This window comes from Dendrobates tinctorius, unplaced genomic scaffold, assembly GCF_039654945.1.
Source record: "Dendrobates tinctorius isolate UK_male_01 unplaced genomic scaffold, ASM3965494v1 ptg000159l, whole genome shotgun sequence".
Lineage (NCBI taxonomy): Eukaryota > Metazoa > Chordata > Amphibia > Anura > Dendrobatidae > Dendrobates > Dendrobates tinctorius.
This window is the reverse complement of record NW_027361826.1, coordinates 2,444,225-2,469,409: the sequence shown is the minus strand read 5'-3', so window position 1 is coordinate 2,469,409 and position 25,185 is coordinate 2,444,225.

Below are 25,185 nucleotides of genomic sequence, written 5' to 3'. Positions count from 1 at the left end.
GGGAGATTCCTATTCTGCCCAATTCTATATACACCTTGTAGTTTGTCATACACTAGCCAATTTCTGCCTGTGACATAGCGCTGTGATATTCAGTGGGCCTCACACAATCCAAAAGTGTCCAGTGTCCACAAGTGTGTGCTGAAATTCAAAATCTCCGTTATCCTCTAGTCACATTTTTCACACATGCGACATTAAGCCTGTGACATAGCGCTGTGATATTCAGTGGGCCTCACACAATCCAAAAGTGTCCAGTGTCCACAAATGTGTGCTGAAATTCAAAATCTCCGTTATCCTCTAGTCACATTTTTTACACCTGCGACATTAAGCCTGTGACATAGCGCTGTGATATTCAGTGGGCCTCACACAATCCAAAAGTGTCCAGTGTCCACAAGTGTGTGCTGAAATTCAAAATCTCCGTTATCCTCTAGTCACATTTTTCACACCTGTGACATTAAGCCTGTGACATAGCGCTGTGATATTCAGTGGGCCTCACACAATCCAAAAGTGTCCAGTGTCCACAAGTGTGCGCTGAAATTCAAAATCTCCGTTATCCTCTAGTCACATTTTTCACACCTGCGACATTAAGCCTGTGACATAGCGCTGTGATATTCAGTGGGCCTCACACAATCCAAAAGTGTCCAATGTCCACAAGTGTGTGCTGAAATTCAAAATCTCCGTTATCCTCTAGTCACATTTTTCACACCTGCGACATTAAGCCTGTGACATAGCGCTGTGATATTCAGTGGGCCTCACACAATCCAAAAGTGTCCAGTGTCCACAAGTGTGTGCAGAAATTCAAAATCTCCCCTGTCCTATAGACACCTTGTACCTTGTTTTACATTACTATATAGTTTATTGGATTTTGTCTACATTTCTACCAAAAATGAGGAAGGCTGGTGGAAGAGGCCGTGGAATTGGGCGGGGGTTGGCAGCTGGTAATGATGGTGTTGGTGGTGGATCTGATGGTAGTGGCAAAAGCAAAATAGGACCGAATGCAGGAGGTGTTGAGCCTGCGTCATTGTCTGGCTCCACAAGGCCTCGAAGGCTTAGTTTTCTAGGAGTTGGCAAACCGCTTTTAAAGCCAGAGCTTCAGGAAAAAGTTTTGTCTTACATTGCTGACTCAGCCTCCAGCTCTATCGCCTCCTCTTCTGAAGTTGTAAAAAATAAAAGCACTGAGTCGTCATTGGAGGCTCATGTTCATGAACCACACCTTTCCTTGTGTCCTTCACCCCAACCAAGATTGAAGGCTGACGCAGGCCATACTACTGATTACTCCATGGAGCTGTTTTCACATACCATGCCTGGATTATCAAGTGAAATGGTGAATTACCCAGGCCAAGATGAATCTGACATGGAGTGCACTGATGCACAGCCACTGATAGATGATTCTGCTGGTACATTCACTCAGAGCACTACATTGTCCTCGCAGTGTACAGAGCCAGATTCTGACCCTGATGAGACTCAGGTGCCCCTTCCCGCACACTATACCACCATACACGGTGACACAGAGGAAGGTGCACATGACATTGAAGAGGAGGTGATGGATGACCCAGTTGTTGACCCAGATTGGCATCCATTGGGGGAAGAGGGTGCTGCTTCCAATAGCTCAGATGAGGAGGAGGAGCATCCACAGCAGACATCGACATCGCAACAGCTGTTATCTGGCAAGCCCGGAGCACTCCAAAGACAGGCTCCAAAAATCAAAAGAGTTGCTGGTCAGCTTGTCCAGAGGGTCAAAATATCACAGCGTGCTAGGCCGCAAAATGTCTGCCAAAGTAGGAAGAGTGCAGTGTGGCACTTTTTTGAACAAAATCCTCATGATCAGGCCAAGGTTATCTGTAAGAAGTGCGCAAAGACCTTTAGCCGAGGGAAAAATCTGAAAAATTTGAATACCAGTTGCATGCTTAGACATTTAACCAGCATGCACTTGCAAGCGTGGACACAACACCAAACATCAAGTACCACATGCGCAACTGATCAAAAAGAAGGTAGTCAGCAATGCTACATTGTTTCCCCCACTGTAAGCCCACTGGTTAGCACAGCAGCAAATGTTGAGGTGTCGTTGCAAGGCCACAGCAGTCAGGGAATCCCACTGTTATATCAACGAAAGACTGAATCTAGGCCATCAGAAAGAACACCAACTCCATCACCATCATCAACCCTCTCTCAGTCCGCCCTGTCCACCGCTACTTCCACCATATGCAGCTCTCAAGTCCAGCTCACCCTCCCAGACACTATGAGTAGGTCAAGAAAGTACTCAGTCTCTCATCTGCGTACACTGGGTTTGAACGCCCACATTGCCAAACTAATCTCGTTAGAGATGATGCCCTATCAGTTGGTGGAAAGCGCAGCTTTCCGCGAACTCATGGCCTATGCAGTACCACGCTATGACCTACCCAGTCACCACTTCTTCTCTCGCAAAGCCATCCCAGCCCTCCACCATCATGTGAAAGACCGCATTGTCCATGCACTCAAGCAGTCAGTGAGTGGAAAGGTGCACCTCACAACTGATCCATGGTCCAGTCGGCATGGCCAGGGCCGTTACGTGTCCATCACTGCGCACTGAGTTAATGTGGTGGATGCAGGGTCCACAGGGGACAGCGGTGGTGGAACAGTGCTGCCTAGCCCAGGGTATAGAAAACAGTTGGCTGTAGGCATTCGACCCTCCTCCTCCTCCAGAAGCGAAAGCTCGTCCACTGAGCGCAGTCGTACGAGCACTCCATCTGCAGCTGCCACTGTTGCACACGAGGTGTCCCCCTATCGAGCAGCTAGTGGAAAGCGTCAGCAGGCTGTGTTGCAGATGATGTGTTTGGGCGACAGACACACCGCCGAGGTGCTGGCCGAGTACTTTCAGCGACAAACTGAGTCATGGCTGGGCAGTGTACATCTTGAGGCAGGCAAGGTAGTTAGTGATAACGGCCGTAATTTTGTGGCAGCCATAGCCCTTTCAAAACTCAGCCACATACCTTGCTTGGCTCACACCTTGAACCTGGTGGTGCAGTGCTTCCTCAATAATTATCCGGAGTTAACAGTCCTGCACTAGAAGGTGCGAAGACTGTGCGCGCACATCCGCCGGTCGCCTGTACACTCCATTCGTATGCAGAAGCTGCAGCGACTGCTCCACCTTCCCAACCACCACCTCATTATCGACATTGCAACAAGGTGGAACTCCACCCTGCACATGGTTGAGCGGCTGTGCGAGCAGAGGCAGGCCATAATGCATTTGTGGGAGGATACATGGCCAGGCACTTTGAGAGCAGACATGGAGTTGACAGGTGTGCAGTGGTCGAAGCTGAAAGACCTCTGTAAAGTCCTTCAGTGTTTTGAGGAATGCACATGGCTGGTAAGCGCAGGCGACGCCATCCTAAGCATGAGCATCCCACTTATGCGTCTGTTCATGCAAACTTTGACGCACCTTAAGGATCAGGCGTCTGCAGCAGAGGAGGAGGAAGAGGACGAGGGAAGCCTTGATGACAGTCAGCCATTATCAGCGAGGGCAAATGACCTGGACAAGGTGGAGGAAGAAGAGGAAAAGGAGGAGGAGGATGAGGGGGATGATTATTTTGGGGAAGATGCTTCTCAGGGGGGCAAGAGAAAATGTTGACTTGCCTAGGTCAGGTCCAGGGTTTGTGCGTGACTGGAGGGATGTGGATTTCCAAGAAAGTGCTCCTCCACCCACCACTGGCAGTGCATCATTGATAACTGGAACATTGGCCGACATGTGTGATTATGCCTTGCGGATTCTAAAAAGGGACCCCCGCATTGCCATAATGATGAATGATGATGACAACTGGTTGGCCAGCATCCTCGATCCACGCTATAAAGGCAAATTACAGAACATCATGCCACAGGAGAACCTAGAGCTAATATTGGCTACCAAACAAGCAACTCTGGTAAACCATTTTTTGGATGCATTCCCAGCACACAGCAGCGGTGCTGGTTCTCCCATGAGCCGTAAAGGGCAAAATGGAAGAGGTGTTCATCGTGCACTCAGCCAAAGTAGCGTTGGAGACAGGGGTTTCATGACCATGTTGTGGACTGATTTCTCAAGTACCGCTCACATGACTGGTAATACTGAATTGATTGCAAGTGACAGGAGACAGCAGTTGTCAACTATGGTTACAAACTACTTCTCCTCCCATATGGATGTTCTCCCTCACTGGTCATTCCCATTTTACTATTGGGCCTGCAAACTGAACACCTGGCCTGAATTGGCACAATATGCCTTACAGGAGCTCGCTTGCCCTGCTGCTAGTGTGTCTGTCAACCCAAAATGTTGATGATCTAACCTTCATTAAAATGAACCATGCATGGGTTTCAAGGGATTTTGTCCCACCTTCCTCTGATGACACATAGGTGGCAATAAAAATGACTCGCTTTTGTCCTCCTTTCCTCGGACTTCTCCACTTCCTCCATTTGCAGCTGCTGAATGTCCAGCCTACACATCAACATATGCCATTTTTTCAACCTTCCTAACTGGGCTGCTCCTCCAGGGCCGGGGTCACCACCTGGCGCACCCAAGCAAGTGCCGTTGCCCTGAACAGATGGGTGGGCCCACTCTTGGGTGGCGGCACTGGCACAGGGCCCCTCATAGTACAATAAAGTGTCTCTGATGGTGGGGGGCCCACTCGCCGTCAGACACACCGGCGTACTATGAGGGTCCCTGTGCCAGTACCGCCGCCCACGAGTGTTCCCCCCCTGCTTGCTCAGGGCCAAAGCACTTACAAGACTTACCTCTCCCTGCTCCACTGCTGTGTAGTCTGGCCAATTAAATCCTTCACAGGGACGGGCACTACAAATTTGCTGAACTGATCGATGATGGTTATGACGTAACTATGGCCTGTCCTGCTGGGCTCTACCTTCAGATAATCAATGGCTACCATTTGTAATGGACGTCAACTCACAATGGATGCAGGGGTGCTTTATGATCATCTTTCACAGTTTTCCTAGTGACAGACGTGTGACATTCCTGCCACCATTTTTCAATGTCTCCTCTCATGCCAATCCAATAGAATCGCCTACTGCCCGTGGCTTCTGTCTTTTGCACTCCAAAGTGAACAGACAGATCATGATAGGCAGTGAGGACCATGTCTACATCTCTCCCTGTGATCACAATTTGATGGAGACGAGTAACGGTGATGGGATCCATGCTACGGCGATACAGCAACCCTTTCTTCACAAAGAACCATTTTTGCAGTCTCCACAGACAAAGTAATTGAGGGTCAGCATTGCCTCAGCGAATTCTCCCAGGAGGTTTTCCCGTGATTAGTAATTTCAATAATTTCTGCAATCACTCGACTTTCCATCTGTACTGGTATCAATCTAGTTTCCTGCAACGGAGAGTCTGGACTGGCTTACTGACACTGAAATATATACGAATATTTAAAAGTACCCCAACACTGTATACTGTTGTATGCTTCGAATACATTTCCCTTTTTCTAATTTTTGTATTCTGGTGTAGTCCGTACTGAGCCTGTGAGAGTTTGTGTCTGACTCTGGAAAACTATAAGGAGATTTAAAATGACACCAACACTGTATGCAGCTGTACGCTTGTAATATATTACCCTTTTGGGACTTTTTATATTATTGCCTAATCCATACTGATCCTGTGAGTGTATTTTTCTGACTCTGGAAATATAGACAGATATTTCCAATTACCCCTGGACTGGATACACCTTGTGTCTGCTGATACAGTACCTTTTTCAACATGTTTGAGTACGGTTAAATACACACTGACTGAGTGAGCATGTGTGGTTGACTCATGAAATCCGGTTGTGGTAATAGCAGGTACGCAGGATGCAGTGACGAGACGCGAGACAGAAATGACTTTAAACATTAACTTTTATAGATAAATGCCATTAGGGCTATTGTTACGCAACCAACAGAATAACAGTAGTTGTCCTCGCAGGGAGCCAATACACATAAACAAGGATTGGGAGAACACGACTAATCCGGCAAAGACCGGTCACTATATGGCCGCGGAATGGCCGACTACGGGTCCTTAGTCACTATGTATCGCTTATCCATCCTGACGTCCCTCGGCATTCTGTTCCACGCGTTGCAGACACTGGGCCCAGCCGCTGAATATCTGGCATAGTCTTCGGGCGTTCCGACGCCCAGGAGGATTAGGGGCACAACAGGCCCACGGAGAGTTCTTTGGTGGGATGTCCCCCAGCGGAGGCAGCAGGATACCGCCTGGGAGTGGGAGAATGGAGGCCACAACTCCCTGACAGGGACTGGCAGCGGCAGTGATAAGTGGCGGTTGATAGGCCACAGGCACAGTCTGAGGCCGCACTGGAGGATCCGCAGCGGGCACAGGCCCAGTCTCTACCGCGGACTGGAGCAGGGCGGTGGCAGCTGTGGGCGGCAAAGGAGGAGTCACCGCCGTGGTCAGGAGTGAAGCGGTGGTGGCTGCAGGCAGCAGAGAGGAGGCCGCAGCCGTGAGCTGGAGTAAGGCGGCGTAGGTTGCAGACGGCTGCGAGTAGGCCGCAGCCGAGAGCTGGAATGAGGCAGCAGTCTTCTTTTGTCAGTAAACTCGGCAACATCTCCCTGTGGTCCACCGAGAGTATCCCTCCTATCGCTGTCCTCCTCTCTAGAAGCTGCTCGTGGCTCTCACTCTCTGGCCCTCCCCAAGTCTCCACCTCCTTCTCCCTCGTTCTGCTGACTCACACAGTCTGGCCCTCTCTGCCCCTCTTCTCTGGACTCCTCCCCCAACTACCCTGTCAGTCTCAGCAGTCCATCCCCTTGCTCTGCTCCCTGGAAACAGATACCCCAGGAACCTGGAAGACAGTCCTCTCGGTTCCAGCCTGGGTACTCGGCGGAGGCCTCTGCTCCTACACGGTGGTTGGAAATAATAATGGAAACACATGGAAACATCAACAAAACTTAGGTTAATATGGTGTAGGTCCACCTCTTGCGGCGATTACAGCCTCGATTATCCGAGGTATGGATTCATACAAGGTGTGAATTGTTTCCAAAGGAATTGTAGCCCATTCTTCAGTTCAAACACCCTCCAGTTCTTTGAGCGACAATGGTGGCGAAAATCGACGTCTAAAGCCCCCGTTACACACTGCGATATCGCTAGCAATATCGCTGTAAAGTCACCGATTTTGTGACGTTGCAGCGATATTGCTAGCGATATCGCTGCATGTGATACTTTCCTCTGACCGGCTCCCCCGCTGGTTATCGTTGATCGCGCGAGAAGCTCCTGGACCATTCCTCGTAGTCAGCTTCCTGCTGGGCTTCCTGTGGAGAGACGAGCGACGAGCGTGGAGCCGGGAGGGAGGACGCAGGATCTCCGCATCTGACAGGTAAGTAGCGATCCCCGTCCCCTGCGATGTCGCTGGTGAGATCTGCCTGTGTGGCAGCTCACTAGCGACCACCTAGCGATGCACCAGCGATCCTGACCGCGTCATATCGCTGGTCGGGATCGCTGGTGCATCGCTAGGTGTAACGGTACCCTAACTTGAATCTATAAAATCGGCCATAAATGATCAATAATGTTGAGGTCTGGGTATTGTGGGGGACAGATGAGATGCTCAACTTCATTACAATGTTACTCGTGCCATGCTTTAACGATTCTAGCTTTATGAATTGGTGCATTATCATCCTGAAAGATGGCGTTCCCCTCCGGGAACAGTGCTTGATCCATAGGATGCACTTGGTTGCCCAAAAAATGCCTAAATAATCGCGGATGTTACTTCTTCAATGAAGGAATATCATTGGCCTGGCGGATCTCCATGAAATAGCACCCCAGATCATCACAGAACATCCACCATGTTTTACGGCTGGGAGAAGGCAGTCTGGATGGAATGCTTCTTTAGGCTGTCTCCAAACGTACACTCGGCTGGAGGTCGTGAATTGGGTAAATGATGATTCGTCTGAGAATATAAAATGTTTTCACAGCTCGAGAGACCTATTCTGGAGGTTTCTACACCACTCTAAACGCTTGGAAACATTTGTCATTGAGAGCAGCGTTTTTACAATTGCAGCTCTTCCGTGGAATCCAGATTTGTGCAGCTCACGACAAACTTTTTTAGTGGAAACTGTGTTCTGTAGGTGTTCATTGAGCTCTGCATTGATTTTCCGAGCAATGGTCTTGCGATCCTCTCTCCCAATTTACTTTACAGTCCGACAGTCTCTCTCAGTCAACTTCGACTTTCGGCCGGACCTGTGCTTTGCTGCGGACGTTTTTCCTTGTCTTTCAAACGCAGTCATTACTCTGGAGACAGTACCTCTTGACACGCCAAGCATACGGGCACGTTCTGTTACACTAGCGCCTGCCATACCAACATCAACAATTTGGGCTCTTTGAAAATCAGAGAGGTCTGCCATTGGTATCAGGTTTTCCTCAATGTTCTTAGAATTATGCAAAACAAACAGTTATTTTACATACACATATCACATAACACAAATAATCAACTACAAAACATTACCATATGTCACGGTTTGCATGTTTATAACATGTTTGAAGATTATGATGACAACACGTTAGGTGTTTGCATTATTTTGTCCAACCCCTGTATATACAGAGTGTGTATAAAAGCCCTCACCGCCGACCGCCATTTTTCTGCCCATCTTTACAGTAGGGAGAGGTTGCTGAAGCTGTTGCCTTATAGTAGTATTGCTGTGTGGACACTGCTGTGCAGACTACTTTTTACACAGCACTCCTACTTTTATTCTGTTTTTCTGCAGTGAACAAACGTTCATTATTTCACACAATATATAGAGCTGTACGCTCCTCACACACTAACATGTACCGGGTGGTATCCCGGTGAAATACATGCTGACTATCTGTATGAGACTACGGAAATATATAGGGAGATTTACATTTTCACTTATACTATATACACCTGGTATCTGCTGATACAGTACCTTAGTTCTAAATTTTTTATTACGTTATAATCCATACTGAGTGAGCGTGTGTGGTTTACTCCTTCAATATATACGGAGATAACAATTTTACCCTATACTATATACACCTCCTATCGTGTGATACAGTACCTTTGCTAGACATTTTGTATTACGGTCAAATCCATACTGAGTGAGTGTCTGAGGGTGACTACGGAAATATATACAGATATTTAAATAGTACCCTACAATATATATACTTGCTATCTTGTTAGCCAGTACCTTTTTGAAACATTTTGTATTATGGTGAGATCCAGACTGAGTGAGCATCTGAGGGTGACTCCAGAAATATATTCCGAGATTTAAATTTTGCCCAACACTGTATACAGCTGTACGCTTCTGATACAGTACCCTTTTTTGCTATTAAGATTCTGGTGTAATCCAAACTCAGCCTGTGAACGTCTGTCTGTTACTCTGGAAATATATTTGGAGATTTTCGATTACCACCACACTGTATACAGCTGTACGCTTTTGATACATTACCCATTTTTTACTGCTTTTTATATTCTGGTCTAATGCATACAGAGCCAGTGAGAGTCTGTTTCTGACTCTGAAAATATATATGGAGATTTACAATGACCCCCTACACTGTATAAAGATGTACGCTTCTGATCCATTACCCTTTTACTTCTTTTTATAATGTGGTGTAATCCATACTGAGGCTGAGAGCATCTGTGTCTGCTTACTGAAAAATATACGGAGATTTAGAATGTTTAAACTATACTATATATACCTGGTATCTGGTGTTACTGTACCCTTTTTCAAAATTTTGTAGTATTGTCTAATCCATACTGGGCCTGAGAGCGTCTGTGTCTGCCTCCTGAAATATACATGGAGATTTAGAATGTTTAAACTATGCTATATATACCTGGTATCTGGTGTTACTGTACCCTTTCTCAACTTTCTATATTCTTTTTGAATCCATACTGAGCCTGAGAGCATCTGTGTCTGCCTCCTGAAATATATACGGAGATTTAGAATGTTTAAACTATACTATATATAACTTGTATCTGGTGATACTGTACCTTTTTCAACTTTTTACATGATTGTCTAATCCATACTGAGCCAATGAGCATCTGTGTCTGCTTCATGAAATATATACGGAGATTTAGAATGTTTAAACTATACTATATACACCTTGTATCTGGTGATACTGTACCCTTTTTCAAATTTCTATAGTATTGTCTAATTCATACTGGGCCTGAGAGCGCCAGTGTATGACTCATGAAATATATACGGAGATTTAGAATGTTTAAACTATGTTATATATACCTGGCGTTACTGTACCCTTTCTCAACTTTCTATATTCTTTTTGAATCCATACTGAGCCTGAGGGCGTCTGTGTCTGCCTCCTGAAATATATATGGAGATTTAGAATGTTTAAACTATACTATATATACCTTGTATCTGGTGATACTGTACCCTTTTTCAAATTTTCATAATATTGTCTAATTCATACTGGGCCTGAGAGCATCTGTGTCTGACTCATGAAATATATACGGAAATTTAGAATGTTTAAACTATGCTAATTATACCTGCTATCTGGTGTTACTGTACCATTTCTCAACTTTCTATATTCTTTTTGAATCCATACTGAGCCTGAGAGCGTCTGTGTCTGCCTCCTGAAATATATACGGAGATTTAGAATGTTTAAACTATACTATATATACCTTGTATCTGGTGATACTGTACCCTTTTTCTACTTTTTACATGATTGTCTAATCCATACTGAGCCAATGAGCGTCTGTGTTTGCTTCATGAAATATATACGGAGATTTCGAATGTTTAAACTATACTATATATACCTTGTATCTGGTGATACTGTACCCTTTTTCAAATTTTTATAGTATTGTCTAATTCATACTGAGCCTGTGAGCGTCTGTGTCTGACTCATGAAATATATATGGAGATTTACAATTATCCCTAGACTGTATACAGCTGTACGCTTCTGATAGAGTACCATATATCTGCTGCTATTTTGGGTCCATTTTCACAAAAAATAGGAAGTATGGTGGAAGAGGCTGCGGATGTGGGCATGGGGGCCCAGCTGGTACTGATGGTGGTGGTGCATCTGCTGGTAGTGCCAAAAGCACAATAGCAGCTAAGGCAGGAGGTGCTGAGACTGCGGCATGGTCTGGCTCTGGAAGGCCTGGAAGACTCCCTTTTCTGGGAGTAGGTAAACCGCTTTTAAAGCCAGAGCACCAGTAACTGGTTTTGGCTTACATTGTCGAAACAGCCTCCAGCTCGATCGCCTCCTCTTCTGAAGTTGCAAAAAATGAAAGCACTGAGTCGTCAGTGCAGGCTTTGGGTCAGGAGCAACCCCTTTCCTTGTGTCCTTCACCCCCACCAAAAGTGAAGGATGCCGCAGCAGACACTTCAGATTACTCCATGGAGCTCTTTTCACATACCATGCCTGGGTTATCAAGTCAAATCCTGAATTCCCCAGTCCAACATGAATCAGAGATGGAGTGCACTGATGCACAGCCACTGCTAGATGATTCTGCTGGTACATTCACCCACAGCACTACATTCCCCTCGCACTCTATAGAGCCAGAATCTGACCCTGATGAAACTCAGGTGCCCCTTCCCACATACTATACCACCTTACACAGTGACACAGAGGAAGGTGCAGATGAAAGTGCCGGTTCCCTGAGCAGGTGGGGGGGCATACTCGTGGGCAATGGCACTGGCACAGGGCCACTCATAGTATGCAAAAGTGTCTCTGCCGGTGGGAGGGCCCACTCGCCGTAAGACACACCGGCATACTACGAGGGGCCCTGTGCCAGTGCCGTCGCCCACGTGTGGGCCCCCCCTGCTTGTTCAAGGCCACAGCACTTGCAATACTTATCTCTCCCTGCTCCACCGCTGTGACATCTTCTGCGTTTCCTGACAGTGACATTCAGGTCAGAGAGCGCAATAACATCACGTCTGTATGCCCTCTGCCTAAACAGTACAAGTGCAGAGAGCTGGAAGATGGTGACTCTGAGGAGTCCATAGTAGAGCAGTACCCAGCGATGAGAAGTATTTAATTTTTTTAAAGGTTGGGAGCAATTTTTAATGAGCACTAGACACTGGAGAATGAGATATGGGGCCCATCATACACTGGAACATCATCCATGGGGCCCATCATATACTGGTGCATTGTAAATGGCCCAGATTATATATGGAGCATTATTTGGGCCCATCATACACTGGAGCATCATCCATGAGGCCATTCATATGCTGGAGCATTCCAAATGGGGGACATCAGTCACTGGTGCAGCATTTATGGGGCCCATTATACACTGGAGCATTAGAAATGGGGCCATTATATATGGAGCATTATTTGGGACCATAAGACAATGGAGCATCATCCATGGGGACCAACATATACTGTATAGAGATGAGCGACTTTCCCTTTTTTCGGGTCGAGTCGGGTTCGGACCACCCGACTTTGGCAAAAGTCGAGTCGAACGCAATCGGCCGATTATCGTGAAAAGTCGAAGGCCGACTGACACACGAAGCCCAATGCAAGTCAATGGGGAAGAAAAGTCCACAGTGAGTGGAGGACAGGAAACACACCTACAGTGCCCATTTTAATGCCAAAAACATCAATTCTTATTATTTAAGCTTGTCAACCTTAATTTACTTTACAATAATAGTTAGCCATTGAAAACTGGGGGTTATTTGGCTAAAGTTGTGGGGGGGGTAGGGCTGGCTCCAGATTTTCGTGGGCCCAGGGTCAAAGAGTGTCACTGGGCTCCTTTAACACATGACTAGTGTTGAGCGATACCACCCGATACTGAAAAATATCGTATCGGAATGGATCGGCTGATCTAAAAAAAAGTATCGGGTATCGCCGATTCCGATCCCGGAAGTCCCATTCAAGTCAATGGAACTGAAATATCGGAATTAAAAAAAACCCTTTCTTTCCCTGTAGGTTAATTCTACATGAAGAAACACAAATGTAGAATGTATTGTGGGAGGTGTAGGAGACATTAAAGCCATAGAGGTTTAGCCCAATCAAATGGAATAGCAGGATTTTTTTTTTTTTTTTTAAAGACGTTTGGAGTTACAAAGATATTTACTATGTTAACCTCTTTTATATTTTGTCAGATATGTATGTTTCACTACTTCCATGCTCTTCACCTTCTTTTTTACTTCTCCCACACTTTCTCCTTCATCATCCTCAGCAGCATCTTTTTCATCAACTTCTTCTTCACCTTATTCATCATCTTCTTCTTCTTCTTCTTCTTCTTCTTCACCTTCTTCCTATTTTTTTTTTTTTTACATTCTTCATATTCTTCTTATTCAACTATTATTCTTCTTCATATTCTACTTCTTCATCTTCTTCCTATTCTTCTTCTTCATCATATTCTTATTTGTGTCAGGCATTCCTGTAGGTGTAATCTATAAAAGTTTGAAGATTACACCTTCCGTTCAGCCTGTGACAAGATTTACAACAGGATTTGTTCGCGTTCAGTTTGGCCTGCAGCAGCAGGCCTTTTCCAGGGGCACCACGAGGAGGAACGGACTCACCCCCATACACTGCTTAGTCTTCTTCTGCTTATAAATTAGATAATATCATTTGCTCTGATTTTTAGTCTTATCCTTAATGTTCTTCTGCTTTTGGTTTTTATGCTTCTTGGTCTTCCGTCTCTTGTTGTTCTGCATCTTGGTGGTTGTCTTCCTGTTCTTTGTCCTCTTGGTCATCTTCTTCAGGGTCATCTTTTAGGTATTCTTCTGTGTGGTCTTCAGGGTCGTCATCTTCAGGGTCATTGTCAGGGAGATCCAGAGTGAGAATCAAAAACCATTTCCACAAGCTTGAACTTGGAAAAGTAGCAGAAGGTACAAGAAGGCTGAGGAACTGCCGAGAACCAGCTGACGGTACTGGAACCCGGAGGGGCAGCAGAATGAACAAGAGCCAATGGCACAACCGTGGACAAGCTGACGTTGCTGGAACACGGTTACTAAGCAGGAGGTACTTGTGCTCCAAAGCACTACCAAGGACCAGCAGACATTGCTGGAACTCGGATACCAAGAAGGAGGCACCTAGGCCAAAGGCACTGCCGAGAACCAGCTGACGGTACTGGAACCCGGAGGCGCAGCAGAAGGAACAAGAGCCAATGGCACAACCGTGGACCAGCTGACGATGCTGGAACACGGGGTACCTGTGCTCCAAAGCACTACCAAGGACCAGCAGATGTTGCTGGAACTCGGATACCAAGAAGGAGGCACCTAGGCCAAATGCACTGCCGAGAACCAGCTGACGGTGCTGGAACCCGGATGGGTAGCAGAAGCTGCAAGAGCAAATGACACTAGCGAAGACCAGCTGACGGTGCTGGAACCTGGAGGGGCAGCAGAAGGAACAAGAGCCAATGGGACAACTGTGGACCAGCTGACGGTGCTGGAACACGGTTTCTAAGCAGGAGGTACCTGTGCTAAAAAGCACTACCAAGGACCAGCAGACGTTGCTGGAACTCTGATACCGAGAAGGAGGCACCTAGGCCAAAGGCTCTGCCGAGAACCAGCTGACGGTGCTGGAACCCGGATGGGTAGCAGAAGGTACCCAGGAAAAAAACAAAGTTGCAAGGCCGTGAGCCGGCCGCAGTTACCGAAACCCACATTCCTACAGGGGGTGCTTGTCCTATTGGCACTATGGAACCAGCCTTTATTACCAGAACCCGCAGCCCACATAGGAAGCACCGAAACTGCAGGCACCATAGACTCGGCTAACCTGACCGCAACACGACAGGACAACATATCGGTGGCAAAGTGACGTTGACACTACCCGGAAACAGCAGGCGTGCTGGAACCAGGCTGGGCAGGAGGGAGTGCCCGTGCCAAAGACACTTCCGAGAACCAGCTGACGGTGCTGGAACCCGGATGGGTAGCATTAGCTACAAGAGTCAATGGAACTACCGATAACCAGCTGACGGTGCTGGAACCCAGAGTGGCAGAAGAAGGAACAACAGGCAATGGCACAACCGTGGACCAGCTGATGGTGCTGGAACACGGTTACTAAGCAGGAGGTACCTGTGCTCCAAAGCACTACCAAGGACCAGCAGACATTGCTGGAACTCGGATACCAAGAAGGAGGCACCTAGGCCAAAGGCTCTGCTGAGAACCAGCTGACGGTGCTGGAACCCGGATGGGTAGCATTAGCTACAAGAGTCAATGGAACTACCGATAACCAGCTGACGGTGCTGGAACCCGGAGAGGCAGTAGAAGGAACAAGAGCCAATGGGACAACCGTGGACCAGCAGGCGGTGCTAGAACACGGTTTCTAAGCAGGAGGTACCTGTGCTAAAAAGCACTACCAAGGACCAGCAGACGTTGCTGGAACTCAGATACCGAGAAGGAGGCACCTAGGCCAAAGGCTATGCCGAGAGCCAGCTGACGGTGCTGGAACCCGGATGGGTAGCACAAGGTACCCAGGAAAAAAACAATGTTGCAAGGCCGTGAGCCGACCGCAGTTACCGAAACCCACAGTCCTACAGGGGGTGCTTGTCCTATTGGCACTACGGAACCAGCCTTTATTACCAGAACCCGCAGGCCACATAGGAAGCACCAAAACTGCCGGCACCATAGACTCGGCTAACCCAACCGCAACACGACAGGACAACATATCGGTGGCAAAGTGACGTTGACACTACCCGGAAACAGCAGGCGTGCTGGAACCAGGCTGGGCAGGAGGGAGTGCCCGTGCCAAAGACACTTCTGAGCTGCAACTGGCTATGTTGGAGCCCAGGGGTCAATCATGCAGCAGGTTGAGGCCTACTTGGAGCGAGTTTTATATTGGTTGTACACAACTACTGATTTTAACTGGGCTCCACTTAGGCCTCTGGCTCTACTGTCTCTAGTATTTCCCCTGGCCTCCAACCCCGCCAGTCGCTGCTCTGAAGTGGCGTGTGCACAATCCACACTTGTTCCTGTGTGACTGGGGCTCATTTACGTCAGTTGATCCACTGATGTGTGTCCGGCAAGGTCTCCCGCTCTGTCCACATTCCCACTACTAGTAATGGGAATGGGGACAGAGCGGGAGACATTGCCGGACACACATCAGGGAATCAACTGACGTGACTGAGCCACAGTAACTCAGGAACAAGTGTGGATTGTGCTGACGCCACTTCAGAGCAGCGACTGGCGGGGTTGGAGGCCAGGGGAAAAACTAGAGACAGTGGAGCCAGAGGCCTAAGTGGAGCACGGTTAAAAATCAGTAGTAGTGTGAGTTTGGAGGCAGCAGGAGACTTTGCCATCCACACAGCAGGGGAACAGCTGGAGTTACTGAACCCCACAGACACCGGAGCAAGTGTTTCAATCTGTGCGAACGGCACTTCCAGGCTACAACTGGCTGTGTTGTAGCCCAGGATCAATGCTCCGAGCAGGCTGGGGCCTACTTGGAGCGAGGAGAAAATACGATGTAGTGTGAGTTTGGAGGCAGCAGGAGACTTTACCATCCACACAACTGGGGAACAGCTGGCGTTACTGAACCCCACAGACACCGGAGCGAGTGTTTCAATCTGTGTGGATGGCACTTCCAGGCTACAACTGGCTGTGTTGTAGCCCAGGATCAATGCTCCGAGCAGGCTGAGGCCTACTTGGAGTGAGGAGAAAATATGATGTAGTGTGAGTTTGGAGTCAGCAGGAGACTTTGCCATCCACACAGCAGGGGAACAGCTGGCGTTACTGAACCCCACAGACACCGGAGCGAGTGTTTCAATCTGTGTGGATGGCACTTCCAGGCTACAACTGGCTGTGTTGTAGCCCAGGATGAAGCATGCAGCAGGCAGAGGCCAACTTGCAGCTGGTTTTATAAAGGTTGTAGACTACTACTGATTGTAACCGTGCTCCACTATGGCCTCCGGCTCCACTGTCTCTAGTATTTCCCCTGGCCTCCAACCCCGCCAGTGACAGCTCTGAAGTGGCGTCTGCACAATCCACACTTGTTCCTGTGTAACTGTGGCTCAGTCACGTCAGTTGATCCCCTGATGTGTGTCTGGCAAGGTCTCCTGCTCAGTCCTCATTCACACTACTAGTAATGGGAATGTGGACAGAGCAGGAGACCTTGTCGAACACACATCAGGGGATCAACTGACGTGACTGAGCCCAAGTAACTCAGGAACAAGTGTGGATTGTGCAGACGCCACTACAGAGCAGCAACTGGCGAGGTTGGAGGCCAGGGGAAAAACTAGAGACAGTGGAGCCGGAGGCCTAAGTGGAGCATGGTTAAAAATCAGTAGTAGTTTGCATGTGGATGGAGCAGGAGACTTTGCCGTCTACACAGCAGGGGAACAGCTGGCATTACTGAACCCCACTAACACAGGAGCTAGTGTGTTTTGCTCTGTGAAGACGGCACTTTTGAACACCAACTGGCGTTGTTGGAGCCCAGGATGAAGCATGGAGCAGGCTGAGGCCTGATGGTGTTGGCATGTGGATGGAGCAGGATACTTTGCCGTCTACACAGCAGGGGAACAGCTGGCATTACTGAACCCCACTAACACAGGAACTAGTGTGTTTGTCTCTGTGAAGACGGCACTTCTGAACACCAACTAGCGTTGTTGGAGCCTAGGTTGAGGCATGGAGCAGGCTGAGGTCTGATGTTGTTGGCATGTGGATGGAGCAGGAGACTTTGCCGTCTACACAGCAGGGGAACAGCTAGCATTACTGAACCCCACTAACACAGGAGCTAGTGTGTTTGGCTCTGTGAAGACGGCATTTCTGAACACCAACTGGCGTTGTTGGAGCCCAGATTGAGGCATGGAGCAGGCAGAGGTCTGATGTTGTTGGCATGTGGATAGAGCAGGAGACTTTGCCGTCTACACAGCAGGGGAACCGCTGGCATTACTGAACCCCACTAACACAGGAGCTAGTGTGTTTTGCTCTGTGAAGACGGCACTTCTGAACACCAACTGGCGTTGTTGGAGCCCAGGATGAAGCATGGAGCAGGCTGAGGCCTGATTGTTTTGGCATGTGGAGGCAGCAGGAGACATTGCCGTCTACACAGCAGGGGAACAGCTGGCATTACTGAACCCCACTAACACAGGAGCTAGTGTGTTTGTCTCTGTGAAGACGGCACTTCTGAACACCAACTGGCATTGTTGGAGCCCAGGATGAGGCTTGGAGCAGGCAGAGGTCTGATGTTGTTGGCATGTGGATGGAGCATGAGACTTTGCCGTCTACACAGCAGGGGAACAGCTGGCATTACTGAACCCCACTAACACAGGATGTTATGATTGAGTGACCGTAGGAGGCAGACACAAAAATAGAAGCTACGTCCAGAAAACCAGAGGAGCTGGCAACTATCCGATTGCAGACCCCTGAACCTATCAACACAACTAGCAGTAGCCGTGGGGGGTACCTACGGTGCCCTAGACCCCTCGAACACAGCCGGAGAACTAAATAGCCTAAAGATAGAAAGGGAAATCTAAACTGCCCCAGAGCAGGTCCCAAAGTAAAAGGCAGCCCCCAACATATAATGACGGTGAAGCAAGATGAAAAAATACTGACACAGATAGAAAGATAGGCTGAGCAAACGTTGGGGCCCAATCTAATCTAAACAGGAAAGGAAAGGAAAGCTGCTGTCTGCAATCGGCAAAAAACCCTATCAAAAACATAGGCCAGCAAGCTGAAATGGAAAAAGGCCCTGAAGCAACTAAGCTTCAAAACTAAATCAGCACTCTGGTATTTTCAGGAGACAGAGCTAAGGAGTTCAGCTCACCCCAGCAGGGAATGGCTGAAATCCAGAAAAAACAAAGCAAGGACAAATGCAAAAAGCAAGGAAGAAAACTTAGCTTTAGCAGAGCAGGAATTCAGACTGGACTCCAAGGATACCACAGAGAAATCACCCGCAGGGAAAATGGGAGTAGGCAGCCTTATATCCAGTCTGTGACTCCACTCAGCCAGTCATCATCATTAATCTCAGGTGTCTGATAATCAGACTCACTACCTCTCCTTACCAGAAGAGGGAGTTCCTCGGGCCTCAGTGATGAAGGTGAAAATGAACTCACAACAGTACCTCCCCCTTGAGGAGGGGTCACCGAACCCTCAACCACGCCACCAGGGCGATCAGGGTGTGCCTGATGAAAGGCACGCACCAATCTTTTGGCATGAACATCAGAGGCAGAGACCCAGGAATTATCCTCCTGACCATAACCCTTCCACTTAACCAAATACTGGAGTCTCCGTCTAGCCAGACGAGAATCCAGTACTTTCTCTACCTCATATTCAATGTTACCTTCAACCAATACAGGGTCTGGAGGTGCCACTCCCGGAACAACAGGTTCAACAAACCTCTTCAACAAAGACTTATGAAACACATTATGGATTTTAAATGTGACCGGAAGAGCCAAACGAAAGGAGACCGGATTAATAATCTCCAAAATCTTGTAAGGTCCAATAAATCTAGGCTTAAACTTAGGAGAAGCCACCTTCATAGCAATATTTTTTGATGATAACCACACCATATCACCAACCTTAAACTGGGGACCAATGGTCCTATGTCGGTTGGAAAACCGCTGGGCCTTTTCCTGGGAGAGAGATAACTTATACACCACTTGGTCCCAGATTTGGTGCATTCTCTCCACCACAGTGTCAACACCTGGGCAGGCAGACGGCTCCACCTGCCCTGAAGAAAATCGAGGATGAAACCCAAAGTTACAAAAAAAAGGTGACATCAAAGTGGCAGAACTAGCTCTATTATTTAAAGCAAATTCGGCCAAGGGTAAAAATGAAACCCAATCATCCTGATCAGCGGAAATAAAACATCTCAAATATGACTCCAAGGTCTGGTTTGGTCTGAGGGTGAAAGGCAGAGGAGAAGGACAACTGAATTCCCAGCTTGGAACAGAAAGTTCTCCAAAATCTAGACACAAACTGAACTCCTCTGTCAGACACAATGTTCTCAGGAATCCCGTGCAAGCGAACCACCTGTTGCAAAAACAGGGGCACCAACTCAGAGGAAGACGGCAACTTAGGGAGTGGTACAAGATGAACCATCTTAGAGAACCTATCACAAATCACCCAAATAACAGTCATCCTTTGAGAGACAGGCATATCAGAGATGAAATCCATTGAAATATGGGTCCATGGCCTCTTGGGGACAGGCAAAGGCATCAACAACCCACTAGAGCGGGAGCATGATTTAGACCGGGAGCACGTCCCACAGGACTGCACAAAATTCCTGACATCACGAGACAAGGAGGGCCACCAAAAAGTACGACTCACAAGATCTCTAGTACCAAAAATACCAGGATGACCAGCCAAAGCAGAGCAATGAACTTCAGACATCACTCTCTTCTTCCACTGGTCAGGAACATACAACTTTCCACTGGGACAAACCTCAGGCTTGTCTCTCTGGAACTCTTCCAGAGCACGTCTCAAATCAGGCGAGATGTCAGAAAGAACTACCCCTTCGCCTAAGATGGTAGCAGGTTTGGTCACCACAGGAGAATCAGCAAAGAAACTCCTAGAGAGTGTGTCTGCCTTGACATTCTTAGTTCCAGGAAGAAAAGAAACCACAAAATCAAAACGTGTAAAAAACAAGGCCCACCTAGCCTGTCTAGGGTTCAAGCGCTTAGCCGACTCTAGATAAATCAAATTCTTGTGGTCGGTAAGGACCACGACTTGATGCTTAGCTCCCTCCAACCAATGTCTCCACTCCTCAAATGCCCATTTCATGGCCAACAGTTCCCGATTCCCCACATCATAGTTACGTTCAGATGGAGAGAACTTTCGGGAAAAGAAAGCGCAGGGATTCATTTTAGATGTTACAGGATCCTTTTGGGATAAAACAGCTCCTGCACCAATCTCAGAAGCATCCACTTCTACCTGGAACGGAAGTGAGACATTAGGTTGCTGCAAAACAGGGGCGGAGGTGAATCTTCGCTTCAACTCCTGAAAGGAAGAAACAGCCTCCGGAGACCAATTTAACACATCAGCACCCTTCTTAGTCAAATCAGTCAATGGCTTGGCAATACTAGAAAATTTTGCTATAAATTTCCGATAAAAATTAGCAAAACCCAAAAACTTCTGGAGGGCCTTCAAAGAAGTGGGCTGAACCCAATCATAAATGGCCTGTACCTTGGCTGGATCCATTTCAATAGTTGACGGAGACAAAATAAATCCCAAAAATGAAATCCTCTGTACCCCAAAAAAGCATTTAGATCCCTTGACATACAGGGAATTCTCCCTCAAGATCCAGAACACAGTCCGAACATGTTCCACATGAGAATCCCAATCCTTGGAGAAGATCAAAATATCATCCAGATAGATAATCAAAAATTTATCCACAAAATCTCGGAAAATATCGTTCATGAAGCACTGGAAGACAGAAGGGGCATTAGTGAGCCCAAAAGGCATCACCAGGTACTCAAAATGTCCCTCCGGAGTATTAAACACCGTCTTCCATTCATCCCCATGCTTAATGCGAATAAGATTATACGCCCCCCTGAGGTCAAGCTTGGTAAACCAGCAAGCACCTTTAACTCTAGAGAATAGATCCGAAATCAGGGGTAACGGATACTGATATTTAACAGTAATCTTGTTGAGGGCACGATAATCAATACAAGGTCTTAGTGATCCATCCTTTTTGGCTACAAAAAAACCCCCAGCACCTAAGGGTGAAGAGGATGGTCTAATATGACCCTTCTCCAATGCCTCCTTAATATAGGATCGCATAGCCTCGTGCTCGGGTACAGATAAATTGAAAAGCCGACCCTTGGGGAATTTACACCCCGGGTTCAGCTCAATAGCACAGTCATAACTCCTATGAGGAGGCAAAGACGCAGACTCATTCTCACTAAATACATCATAAAAGTCAGCCAAATAGTCAGGAACATCATGTGACTGGGGAGAGGTGGAGAAAACAGGAGCATCACTCATGGCACACCGACAACCCCAATTCACCACAGACAAAGATTTCCAATCCAGAACTGGATTATGGATTTGTAACCAGGGAAACCCCAGAACAATGGTATCATGCAGATTATGCAACACCAAAAATCTGCAATTTTCTTGATGGTCTGGGGCGACCCGCATTACCATCTGGGTCCAAAACTGAGGTTTATCTTTAGCCAAAGGAGTAGCATCAATCCCCCTCAAAGGGATAGGCGTCCGCAGAGGTGTCATAGGAAATCCACAACGTTTAGCAAAATCCAAGTCCATTAGCTTTAGAGCTGCTCCCGAATCCACAAATGCCTTGGCGGAAAATGTGGACAGGGAGCAGATCAGAGTAATAGCCAGAAGAAACTTAGGTTGAACACCACCAACAGAAAACGTGTGTGCAAAGCGTTTCTCTCGTTTGGGACAGACAGAAATAATATGCGAGGCATCTCCACAGAAAAAACACAACTTATTACGCCTTCTGAACTCCTGACGCTCTCTCTGGACAAAACTCTATTACATTGCATAGGTTCAATGATTTGTTCAACAGGTGGCAACACCTCTCGTGCAGTTTTGCGTTCGCGCAAACTCCGATCAACCTGAATGGCTAATGACATAGAATCGTCAAGACCAGAGGGAACAGGAAATCCCACCATAGTATCTTTTACAGCTTCTGACAAACCCTTCCGAAAGAGAGCAGCCAAGGCATTATCATTCCAAGTAGTAAGTACCGCCCACTTTCGGAATTTTTGACAGTACAATTCTGCAGAATCTCGACCCTGATTCAATGCCAGCAGGGTCTTTTCAGCCTGATCAATGGCATTAGGTTCGTCATACAACAAGCCCAAGGCTTGAAAAAATGCGTTCACATTAGTCAGACTAGGATCATCTGGCTTCAAAGAAAACGCCCAATCCTGGGGATCGCCACGCAGCAAAGAGATGACAATTTTAACCTGCTGCGCGGAGCTCCCTGACGAGTTAGGCTTCAAGGCAAAAAATAATTTACAATTATTTTTGAAATTCAAAAATTTAGACCGATCACCACAAAATACATCAGGTGTAGGAATTTTTGGTTCAGCAGCATGTGAATGAGCAAGGTAGGCGGAAATTCCCCGCACTTCCGCAGCGAGCTGCTCCACACGATCAGACAATTGCTTTATCTCCATTGAGAGAAAAAAAAATTCCCCCTATGGCCTCAGAGATATAGAGGAAAAAATATACACACTTTTTTTTTTTTTTTTGCAATTCTTTCCTGCTATTGAGTACCCTAGGATCTGCGGTTAGGCGGGTGATTCTGTTATGATTGAGTGACTGTAGGAGGCAGACACAAAAATAGAAGCTACGTCCAGAAAACCAGAGGAGCTGGCAACTATCCGATTGCAGACCCCTGAACCTATCAACACAACTAGCAGTAGCCGTGGGGGGTACCTACGGTGCCCTAGACCCCTCGAACACAGCCGGTGAACTATATAGCCTAAAGATAGAAAGGGAAATCTAAACTGCCCCAGAGCAGGCCCCAAAGTAAAAGGCAGCCCCCAACATATAATGACGGTGAAGCAAGATGAAAAAACACTGACACAGATAGAAAGATAGGCTGAGCAAACGTTGGGGCCCAATCTAATCTAAACAGGAAAGGAAAGGAAAGCTGCTGTCTGCAATCGGCAAAAAACCCTATCAAAAACATAGGCCAGCAAGCTGAAATGGAAAAAGGCCCTGAAGCAACTAAGCTTCAAAACTAAATCAGCACTCTGGTATTTTCAGGAGACAGAGCTAAGGAGTTCAGCTCACCCCAGCAGGGAATGGCTGAAATCCAGAAAAAACAAAGCAAGGACAAATGCAAAAAGCAAGGAAGAAAACTTAGCTTTAGCAGAGCAGGAATTCAGACTGGACTCCAAGGATACCACAGAGAAATTACCCGCAGGGAAAATGGGCGTAGGCAGCCTTATATCCAGTCTGTGACTCCACTCAGCCAGTCATCATCATTAATCTCAGGTGTCTGATAATCAGACTCACTACCTCTCCTTACCAGAAGAGGGAGTTCCTCGGGCCTCAGTGATGAAGGTGAAAATGAACTCACAACAACAGGAGCTAGTGTGTTTGTCTCTGTGAAGACGGCACATCTGAACACCAACTGGCGTTTTTGGAGCCCAGGTTGAGGCATGGAGCAGGCTGAGGTCTGATGTTGTTGGCATGTGGATGGAGCAGGAGACTTTGCTGTCTACACAGCAGGGGAACAGCTGGCATTACTGAACCCCACTAACACAGGAGATAGTGTATGTTTGTCTCTGTGAAGACGGCACTTCTGAACACCAACTGGCGTTGTTGGAGCCCAGGATGAAGCATGGAGCAGGATGAGGCCTGATTGTTTTGGCATGTGGAGGCAGCAGGAGACATTGCCGTCTACACAGCAGGGGAACAGCTGGCATTACTGAACCCCACTAACACAGGAGCTAGTGTGTTTGTCTCTGTGAAGATGGCACTTCTGAACACCAACTAGTGTTGTTGGAGCCCAGGTTGAAGCATGGAGCAGGCTGAGGTCTGATGTTGTTGGCATGTGGATGGAGCAGGAGACTTTGCCGTCTACACAGCAGGGGAACAGCTGCCATTACTGAACCCCACTAACACAGGAGCTAGTGTGTTTGTCTCTGTGAAGACGGCACATTTGAACACCAACTGGCGTTTTTGGAGCCCAGGTTGAGGCATGGAGCAGGCAGAGGTCTGATGTTGTTGGCATGTGGATGGAGCAGGAGACTTTGCTGTCTACACAGCAGGGGAACCGCTGGCATTACTGAACCCCACTAACACAGGAGCTAGTGTGTGTTTGTCTCTGTGAAGACGGCACTTCTGAACACCAACTGGCGTTGTTGGAGCCCAGGATGAAGCATGGAGCAGGCTGAGGCCAGATTGTTTTGGAATGTGGAGGCAGCAGGAGATATTGCCGTCTACACAGCAGGGGAACAGCTGGCATTACTGAACCCCACTAACACAGGAGCTAGTGTGTTTGTCTCTGTGAAGACGGCACTTCTGAACACCAACTGGCGTTGTTGGAGCCCAGGTTGAGGCACGGAGCAGGCAGAGGTCTGATGTTGTTGGCATGTGGATGGAGCAGGAGACTTTGCTGTTTACACAGCAGGGGAACAGCTGGCATTACTGAACCCCACTAACACAGGAGCTAGTGTGTTTGTCTCTGTGAAGACGGCACATCTGAACACCAACTGGCGATTTTGGATCCCAGGTTGAGGCATGGAGCAGGCAGAGGTCTGATGTTGTTGGCATGTGGATGGAGCAGGAGACTTTGCCGTCTACACAGCAGGGGAACAGCTGGCATTACTGAACCCTACAGACACAGTAGCGAGTATGTTTTTCTCTGCAAAGATGGCACTTCTGAACACCTACTGGCGTTGTTGGAGCCCA